Genomic DNA, 10,538 nt, shown 5'->3' with positions numbered 1-10,538 from the left:
ATTTTGAATATCTCTATCAAATCTCCTCTCAACCCTCTCTAAGAAGAACAGTCTGAATTTCTCTAATCTATCAATGGAACTATTCCTAAGTGAATTTTTCCTGTACCTTCTCGAACACCTTCATACCCTTCATAAAGTGAAGTGCCCAGAACTGGAGACAATATTGGCATCAGCCACCACCTACCCAGGACCACTGCTGTATAGCAGTGTATAGTTTTGTCACAACTTCCTACTCTGTGCCCCGTTTATAAAATCCAAGGGTCCAAATGCCATTTGAACCGCATTCCCAACGTGCCTGACAATGACCCCAGATAACCTCACAATGCTACACTTCTCCAGTTTCCACCCGAAACATATTAAAACAGCCATCCCCTATGGACAAGCCCTACCCGCACACCTGATCTGTTCAGATGAGGAGGAACGTGATGGGCATCTGGAAGTGCTCAGGATACCCTCATAAGAACGGGGTATGATGCTCAACTCATCGACTGCCAGTTCCAACGTGCCACAGCAAGGAACCGTAATGACCTCCTCAGGAGGCAGACACGCGCTGCAACCGATAGGGTACCCTTTGTTGTCCAGTATTTCCCTGGAGCCGAAAAACTATGCCATGTTCTTTACGGCCTGAAACACATTATCAAAGAGTATAAGCACCTTGCCAAGACCTTCCCCACACCTCCACTGCTTGCGTTTAAACAACCACCAAACCTCAAACAGATCATTGTTCATAGCAAACTGCCCGGCTCTCAGGACAACTCCATACAACCCTGTCATGGTAGGTGCTGCAAGACACGTCAGATTGTAGACATGAATACCACCATTATGTGTGGGGACACCTCCCACCATGTACATGGCAGGTACTTATGCAACTCAGCCAATGTTGTCTATCTCACACACTGCAGGCAAGGATGCCTAACGCATGGTACATTAGTGAAACCAAGCAGAAGCTATGGCAACAGATAAATGAGCACTGCACGACAATCAACAGACTGAAGTGTTGGAGAACACTTCAGCGATCCAGGACATTCGGCCTCGGACCTTCAGGTGACCATTGTCCAAGGCAGATTTTGGGACAGGCAGCAGTGAGAAGTGGCCGAGCAGAGGCTGATAGTTCGGTACCCTTAGGGAGGGCCTCAACCGGGACCTTGTGTTCATGTCACACTACAGGTGACCACCATTGCACTATATACACACACACAGACACACATACACACACACACAGACACTCACACACACTCCTACAGACACACACTTTCCCACACTCGCACATGCACCCTCTCACAGACTTAGACCCCTTTACACTCACACACACACACACATATACACTCTCTCTCACAGACACTCACAAACAACTCCCCGCCCCTACACACAAACCCACATGCACACATACACATATACATTTGTGGGGTGAACTTGTACTTGCAGAGTTGCATTGTACTTTGCTCAAAAACTGCACGAATCCATGTAAGATTTTGTTAATTCATTTTTTAGATTTGAATTATGGCACAGACAGTAGCACACAGGGGGCTAACACCTTCAACACATTATCTGGGCTGACACCAATTGTTACAGTTAACCTGAGAATGTAACTTTTTTAAAAAGTTTTGTGATTTACGTATGAAAGAAGTGAAACTAACACGGTCATTCTAACAGATGAGAGACTTCACAAACCATCAAGGTATTTTTAAATGTATAATTTCAGTTATATCAGCTTGTAAACTTTTGCTATAAATTCTGTGTCTTACAATTGTGTACTCCATAACCACCCGATTAAGGAGCAGCGCTCCGAAAGCTAGTGCTTCCAATTAAACCTGTTGGACTATAACCTGGTGTTTTGTGACTTTTAAAAATGTTTAATGATTTAGAGTCATAGAGTGTTACAGCATAGAAACAGACCCTTCAGTCCAACTAATCCACACCGACCATGTTCCCAGACTAAACTATTCCACATGCCTGCATTTGGCCCATAACCTTGCAAACCTTACCTGTTCATTGTATTTATCCAAATATCTTTTAAACATTGAAACTGTACCTGTATCCATCACTTTCCCTGGCAGTTCATTCCACATTCTAACCACTGTTTGTGGAAAAACATTGCCCCCATGTCCTTTTTAAATCTTTCCCCTCTCACCTTAAAAATATGCCCTCTAGTTTTGAACTCCCCTACCCCTGGGAAAAGACTTTCGCTATTCACCTTGTCCATGCCCCTCATGATTTTATAAACTTCTATAAGTTCACCCGTCTACCTCCTACTGCCAGTGAAAGAAGTCCTGGTCATTTTTATAACTCAAACCCTCCATTCTTGGCAATATCATGGTGAATCTTTTCTAAAGCATCTCAATTATTAAATTGTACATATGCCCCCATTCTTCCCGCTAAAATAAATTACTTCACACTTCTCTATGTTACATTCCATTTGCCTCTCGTCCATCTCTTCCACCAGCTAATCTATATCCTTTTGAACTTTAACACAATCTTTCTTCAAGTTTACAATACTTTGGAGGTTTGTGTTAGCTTCAAATTCTGAAATTTTGTCCACTACACACATATAATGCATATCAAAGAAAATCAAGATTTGGAGATGCCGGTGTTGGACTGGGTTATACAAAGTTAAAAATCACACAACACCAAGTTATAGTCCAACAGGTTTAATTGGAAACACACTAGCTTTCGGAGCATCGCTCCTTCATCAGGTGATAGTGGTACTAAGGTACTAAGATTGATTCCTGGGGAACCCTACTTAAAACTTTTGTTTCCTGTCAGTTGGCCAATTTTTTTCTTCAGATACTGCCCTGTGAGGGTGTAAAATCACATTAAAATATATTGTTGTAACAGAAAAATTGTAATTGTATCACTTCCAGGGATGCAACTGCATATGAATATTTCATTGGCTGCCTCCCTCTCCAGGTGTAACTACAATAATGTCCTTTTAAAATCTATTGAATTTTATGTTTTGGTTTAGAAAGGTTTAAGGTGTAACTACCCTCTCCAGGTGGAAAGATAATACCCTTTTAAGTAAAATCTATTGCATTTTACATTTTGATTTAGACAGGATTAAGGCGTAGCACTGAATTTAACTCAGAGATACATAATTTGTTGCGCCAAAGTATTCTGCATTCTGAAAGCCTATGATGGATATTTAGTAATGAGGTTGTATCAGACTCCACACAGAATAACATCGAGGCATAACATCCAGTTTCCATGTTGCACATATCTGCTTTATATATCGGGCCCAAACACTAACCCTCCTTTATAATAAGAGTACAAAGAGCATCACATCACACTGCTCCTCTTCTCTATAACTCATTGGTGTCATGCTGGGTGCTGGCAGTAGCCTGTTGTGCTATTTGTCTTTAGCGCAGTTGTGACACTACAGCACAGTCCATAATTTGGCAGCTATTTACCGTGACATTCCCTTTCAATGCAGCCATAACACTCACTAGAACCATTATTTGGTACAATTTACCATATAAATTGCATTGTCGCGCATCAAAGTTAGCAGCTAGCTACACGCCAGCTCCGTGAAAGAAATATGTCTAACAGTTTTACTTAGACTCTATTCTGTAAGCAGATTTTTAAAATTGACTGAACTAATAGGAATTAATTGATAATTTAAAATGTTGCTGGTTTATCCTTTTGGTATTGGATATTTCATCCACTGTTTATTGGGTTTTTGTCCAAATAATGTACCATTGCATAGATTTTGTTTTAAAATAAAATCAAAGAATTTACATTTTTTCTGGTAACTTACATTACACAATATTTCACCTACATGTGAAAAGAGCCAGATGTACTGTATCTGTGGATATTTTTCCTGCAGACGTGCATGAAATCAGTAAAAATGAAGCTAATTTAAAAGCACAACAGAGATTCACACACACAAAGCTTCTCCTTTTTGTCAAATCTCGTCATGATGTACTTCACTCTTTTATTCATATTATGCCAACATAAATCCACTTTACCAAAACTGCATGAACACTTTCAATGCAATAACGTGGCTGATTTATCTTCCCACTATATCAGTAGAACTCAGGTTCAGATTGAGCTATTGCTGTGCATTATCAAATCTCAGAAAAGGCCCTCTGTTGTACTTTCTGCAGGAGGTTTCATTAATTTTTGCTCTTCAATTTTTTTTTACAAGCAGGCATGATTGAAATAATGGATGGATAGTTGATAAATGTGTTTAAAGAAGCTTTGGAAGTGTTATATGAAAAAGAGTGTATAATTTGTGAAGAGGCAGACATCTACCATTTGCTGGCAAAACATCCTGGTCCTGCAATGCATCATTCCCGAACTCTGAAAGGCCTTTATGCTAACTATGCCACTATTTTTGGAATGCATTCCTCACGCATTAACATTTCATTATAGCTTTGCATTCACTGACTGAGATAGCTCAGTCACAATCTTTCCAATGTTCTGAAGGTAGTCAGCAGCTCTGTAAATGGATTCCAAGCCAAAAAATGTACCCTTTGCAGTCTGATCTCCAGATCCATCTGAGGGACCAGTTCATCTTTCTCATAAAAACCTAACAAGAACCTCTAACAGGCTTGATGATGTGAGCAATGATGGGCTGGAGAGAGCCCACAGGCATCATCTGATGTCAGGAGTGGCTGTTTGCCTCCACTTGGAATTGCCAATTTAAGGGAGCTCTGATTAGACAAAACTAATCCAATGATGAGAAGACTGCCAGTTGGTTCATAGTCAGTTTGAAGATGTCCCACTGATTCATAAACCTTGTCCATCCCTTTTGGGTGCTCCCTTCAAAGCACAGCATTAGTGTTCTCAGATTTGTAATAATGGGCAATCACAGCCAATTGATTTCAGGAAGTGAACTTCCTCCTCCAAGCAGCAGGTGCCAACATCATGGCACCCAGTTGCCTTGGCTTGCTGGACAGCCAACTAGTCACTTGGCTGCCATCACCAAAACCTTCTCCAGCCCTGAGAGAACTCTCATACTCCCAGAGACTATTGCAGATTGTAGCACCATGGTTGAGCAGTGTAAGGAACTGGGGCTTGTCAGATTACACCAGGATTGCTTTCTTATTTGGCACAAACATGTATTCAGAAAAAGAACTTCATTTTCCGTACAGGCCACAAATTGACCAACACCACACTGGAACTTGAATCCAGAATGATTACTTCCACAATCCCTTCAAAGCCAATGTTAAACAGAGGTTAAGATGAGTATTGTATTAGCCAGTACTAAAACTGATGTCCAGTGTAGTGCTGCTTACATATCTGGACCAAAATGAAAGTTAAAACTATTAGTTGTTTTTGACTTTAATACCATAAGTTCTCTCAATGCCATACAATTTTGCCCATGCAAAAATAATTACCAATGTATTTTGAACAAAAACTATACACATATGTATACATGATATTGTATTATGGTTTGCATGAGAATTTATCGTGGCTTGATTTTGATTTGATACAATTTATTATTGTCGCATAAACCTAAGTACAGTGAAACGTTTTGTTTTGCTGTACTACAGCAGACCATAACATACAAAAACACAAAGATCATAGGGTGATTGAACATAGGGTGGTTGGGCCACATAATGTACATGCTGGGCAGAAGACTCCCACAACAAAGTCTCTGCTCTGAGCTTTGCCAGGGCGAGAGGTTACCAGGAGGACAGAGAAAACATTTCAAGGGCTTTCTCAAAATGTCTATGAAAAAATGCAAGATTCTCACTGACTTACTGGAATCTTGACCAAACTACAGAAGAACTATCCACAAAGATGCCAACTATTTTGAACATCTCTGACAAATGAAGACTAGTGAAGACTAAGTTCAAACAGCAGAGATAGTGTATTAAAATCCAGGTAACACACACTCACCCAACTCATTGAACATGAAATGCCCCACTGTGACTTGGTGTGTGGAGCCAGCATGGGACTTCCAGGGCACACAACTCCAGAGTGGAAGAAAGTAATCCTTGATACTGAGGGACTGCCAAAGAAGAAATAAAAGATGATGCTACATTAGATTACATGCAATGCAAAACTCCAGTTCAATACTTCACCATTGGCAGCCATGCCTTCAGCTGCCAAAGCTCTGGAATTCTCTCCTGAAGCATCTCCACCTCCACTTTAAGTTCTCCATAATACATATCATTGTGATCAAAACTTTGGTCACCTCTCCTAATATGTCCTTCAGTTGTTCAGTGTCAAATAATGTACTGTGAAGTACTCTCAGACGCTTTGATATATAATTGCTTGTTGTTGTTGTAGCACACATGACACTGAATTCCTGCAAAATAAAATGGAATATTAGGCAGTAATGTCACAATAGATTACTATCACTTCCTAATATTGCCTTTCCAGGATCAGTGTTTATTTTCTTAAACAACAACAACTTGCATTTATATAGCACATTCTACATGTCTCAAGACACTTCGCGATGGAGTTCTCAAATATGTTTGGGGCTGATGTATATTAATGATCTAGATCTTAGTGTGCAGGGGGAAATTTAAAATTTGCAGATAACACAAAACTTGGATGAATTGTAAATTGTGAGGACAGTGTGGAACTCCAAAAGGACAAATTGGTGGAGTGGGCAGACAGGTGGTAGATGAGGTTCAATGAAAATAAGAGTCATTGATGCATTTTGATAGGAAGAACATTGAAAAACAACATAAAATAGGGTGTATAACTCTAAAGAAGGATGAGGAATAGAGGAACCTGGGTATATATGTGCACAGATCATTGAAAGTCCAGGATAGAGAGAGAGAGCAGTTGTTATGCATATAGTTACGTATATAGCAGTTGTTACGCATCCTTGGCTTTATTAATAGGGGCATGGAGTACAAGAGTACAAGAGTACAAGGAGGTCATATTGAAACATTCTGAAGAAGTGTCACTGAACCCAAAACTTTAACTCTGCTTTCTCTCCACAGATGCTGCCAGACCTGCTACATTTCTCCAGCAATTTCTTTTTTTTTTCGATTTCCAGCATCGCATATCTTTGTTTTATGTTGCGGTAACATTGAACTTGTATAAGACACTTATTAGACCGCAACTGGAGCATCTGAACAATTGTGGGTGCCACATTATAGGAAGGAGGTGAATGCATTGGACAGAGTACAGAGACAATTTACAAGTATGGTTCCAGGGATTAAGAACATCAGTTGTGAGGATAGATTGAAGAAGTTGGAACTGTTCTCCTTGGAGAGAGGAAGGCTAAGAGAGGATCTGATAGAGGTTTTTTTAAGATGATGCACGGGTTGGATAGAGTAGACAGGAAGAAATTTTCCACTTGTAAAATGAACAAGAACAAGAGGGCATAGATTTAAAGTGATTGCAAAAGATGCAAGGGTGAAGGGTGGAAAAGCTTTTGCACTCAGCAAGTAGTGAAGGAATGAAATGCACTGCCTGGAAGTGCAGTGGATGCACGTTCAATTGAGGCATTCAAGAGGATATTGAACAATTATTTGGATAAAAAATAATGTGCAAGGCTGTGACGAAGAAACAAGGAGCTGACACTAGGTAATGATGCTCATTTAACAAGCCAGTGCAAGCACGATGGGCTGAATGGGTTCCTTTTGCATCATAACAATTCTGTGATTCTGTGAACCACATAAGGAAACAATAGAAAAGATGCCCAAATGTTTGGTCAAAGAGGTAGATTTTAATAAGTGCTGTAAAGAAGGGTTGAGATTTGAAGGTGTTTAGAGAGGGAATGAAAGAACTTCGGGTCTAGGTAACTTAAGACAGGACTACCATGGGTGGAGTCATTAAGATTGGGGAAGAGGCTAGGAAGGGTGGAGTACAGAGATGTCAGAAGTTTGAGGAGCTGAAGAGGTTACAGAGTTTGGAAGGGACAAGGCCAAAGAGAGATTTAAAAGTAAGGAATAGAATTTTAAAATTAAGAAGTTAACATACTGTAAACCAATGTGGGTCAGTGAACACAGTAAAACTTTGAAGCAAATCAGATTGTTTATTTACAGTAAACACCCAAGGTGGATTGATTTATGATAAAGAATCCCTATCAAAACTAGATTATCTTATGTTACAATATTTATGTTGTTCGGAAAAGAAAGAGGAATTCTTACCCACTTCCATGTATAAAATGAAGTCCAACGTATTGATGTACTACTTATGTGAAGTCAAGTGAGGGCTCACAACTTTCAGTGACTCAAAAATAATAATTAGCAGATTGCATTTGCTGTTCATGTCTTGCAGATTACTAAACTTACTAAAATGTATCTAGATCTGAAGGCAAAGATATTTATTACTGAAAGGTAAGTTGTGAAGCTTTTCATTCAACAGGACAAATTCAAAATTTTCAATCACATCAATTTACACTACAGGAGAAAAGGACCCTGTTTGGTTGGCAAGTTGACTTTGATTGATACAGTGCCATGGAGAAAAGAACAGGGAAATTTTGACATTCTTGCATTTGTCCTGATGAGTGCAAGATGAAATGTTTTGGCAACTTGCCTTTCTTTTCAGAAATACTCAAGTTCTGTATTACTGAGTGACTGCAAGAATAGATAATCTCAGGGGGAACAGATTTGGAATTCACCATGAGAATAGTCTAAACTCCGTGAGTTGAAATGGTCATGGGAGTGAAGGTAATGAAGAATGGGGAAAATACTAAAGTCATGTTATTAAGGAGATGTAAATATTCCAATTACTGCTTATGGACAGTCTATTTGGAGCAATGGATTTTAGAGTATCCCTCTGGAGATCATTATTCAATGCCTGGTGGCACGGACCTCTCACTTAGGAGGGTAGTTTGGCCTGTGCACATTGGAGTTTGGAGAAGAATGAGGGGAGCCCTTGTTGAATCATATAAACTTCTCAGCGGGCTTGATAGGATAGATAACAAAAAGTTGTTTCTCCTCTGAGAGAGTATACAACCAGAAAGCTTAATCTCAGAATAAAGGGTTGCACATTTAAGACAGAGATGAGGAGGAACTTCTTCTCTCAGAGGATAGTGAATCTGTGAAGTTCTCTATTGCAAAGAGCTGTTAGGACTGGGTTGTTAAAATTATTCAAGACTGAAACAGAACAGATTTTAATGAAAAGGAAATTAGAGTTATGGGGGAAAGGCTGGAAAGTGAAGTTGAAGATTATGATTAGCCATGATCTCATTGAATGGCAGAGCAGACTCAGTGGGCTGGATAGAGTCATAGAGTCATAGAGATGTACAGCATGGAAACAGACCCTTTGGTCCAACCTGTCCCAGCCTCCGATGCTCCAGGGAAAACAGCCCCAGCCTGTTCAGCCTCTCCCTAAAGCTCAAATCCTCCAACCCTGGCAATGTCCTTGTAAATTTTTTCTGAACCCTGTCAAGTTTCACAACATCTTTCCGAGAGGATGGAGACCAGAATTGCATGCCATATTCCAACAGTGGCCTAACCAATGTCCTATACAGCGCAACATGACCTCCCAACTCCTGTACTCAATACTCCGACCAATAAAGGAACGCATACCAAACGCCTTCTTCACTATCCTGTCTATCTCCGACTCCACTTTCAAGGAGCTATGAACCCGCACTCCATGGTCTCTTTGTTCAGTAATACCCCCTAGGACCTTACCATTAAGTGTATAAGTCCTGCTAAGATTTGCTTTCCCAAAATGCAGCACCTCGCATTTATCTGAATTAAACTCCATCTGCCACTTATCAGCCCATTGGCCAATCTGGCCCAGATCCTGTTGTTGGATAGCCTACTTCTGTTCCTATTTCTTATGGTATAATGGGAACTAAGTTGTGTGACCTATAGGAGGTTACTACTAATTTGGAGTAATGCTCTGACAAGTTTGGAGATGGACCCAATAGTGACTTAAAACGCAGAATCATTGATCTGGAAGGTCAAAGGTTTGTACCAGAATTCTCTTTCTCATAGAATGGCTCTTGTCGTACAGGCACCACCTATTATTGGTCACACAGTGAAAAGGTGCCATGAACCAGATACAGAGTGGGTAACCCCTGTGATCTGGAAGCCCCTGTGGCTTCCAGATGGCACTAATTATGGGTGAATTGAGAGATGTTTGCCAAGTTGCTAGCTCCAGTCCGGAAGATGCTCTTGATACTTCTACAATACCAATTTTACATGCTGAATTTTAGTTGCCAAATTTTTAAAACAGCACGATTTATGAGGAACATCAATTCAGAGATGCAACAAATATAATCAAGCAAATTTATTCCACAAGCTAAAAAGCTGAAGCATCTGATGAAATCATTAGCTATTTTAGCTGATTGCTTCCTTAAGACTCTTAAATCAGCGCCTGTTGAGGGTCTGAGTTCTGAGGTCTTCTTAGTGTTGTTCCCAATCTGCAACACAATGTTAAAGATGCTCTCCAATGAGCTACACAGAGAACTTTTTTTTTATTTCTGAAATCTCAGAATTTTGAGAAACCCTTCTGTCTGTCATCCTGGTGTTTTAAGAAGGTGAGATCATATAAAATTGGTATGGATGAAATGGTCTTATTTCACTTGGAAAGCTACAAGGTTTCCACATACTCCCGTCCTAATAATTCTTCAGATGACTGTAGTCATTGTAACGAGGTCAGCCAAGTGGACCTCATAG

At 40.0% G+C, this 10,538-nt stretch overlaps 1 pseudogene; it reads right to left on the bottom strand.

Annotated features, from left to right (window-relative positions):
* Positions 1 to 4,362: 4,362 nt before the first annotated feature.
* Positions 4,363 to 5,762, bottom strand: LOC122549496 (annotated as a pseudogene).
* Positions 5,763 to 10,538: the final 4,776 nt, after the last annotated feature.

This window comes from Chiloscyllium plagiosum, chromosome 4, assembly GCF_004010195.1.
Source record: "Chiloscyllium plagiosum isolate BGI_BamShark_2017 chromosome 4, ASM401019v2, whole genome shotgun sequence".
NCBI lineage: Eukaryota > Metazoa > Chordata > Chondrichthyes > Orectolobiformes > Hemiscylliidae > Chiloscyllium > Chiloscyllium plagiosum.
The sequence above is the reverse complement of the archived record's forward strand: the minus strand, read 5'-3'. Positions and strand labels throughout refer to the sequence as shown.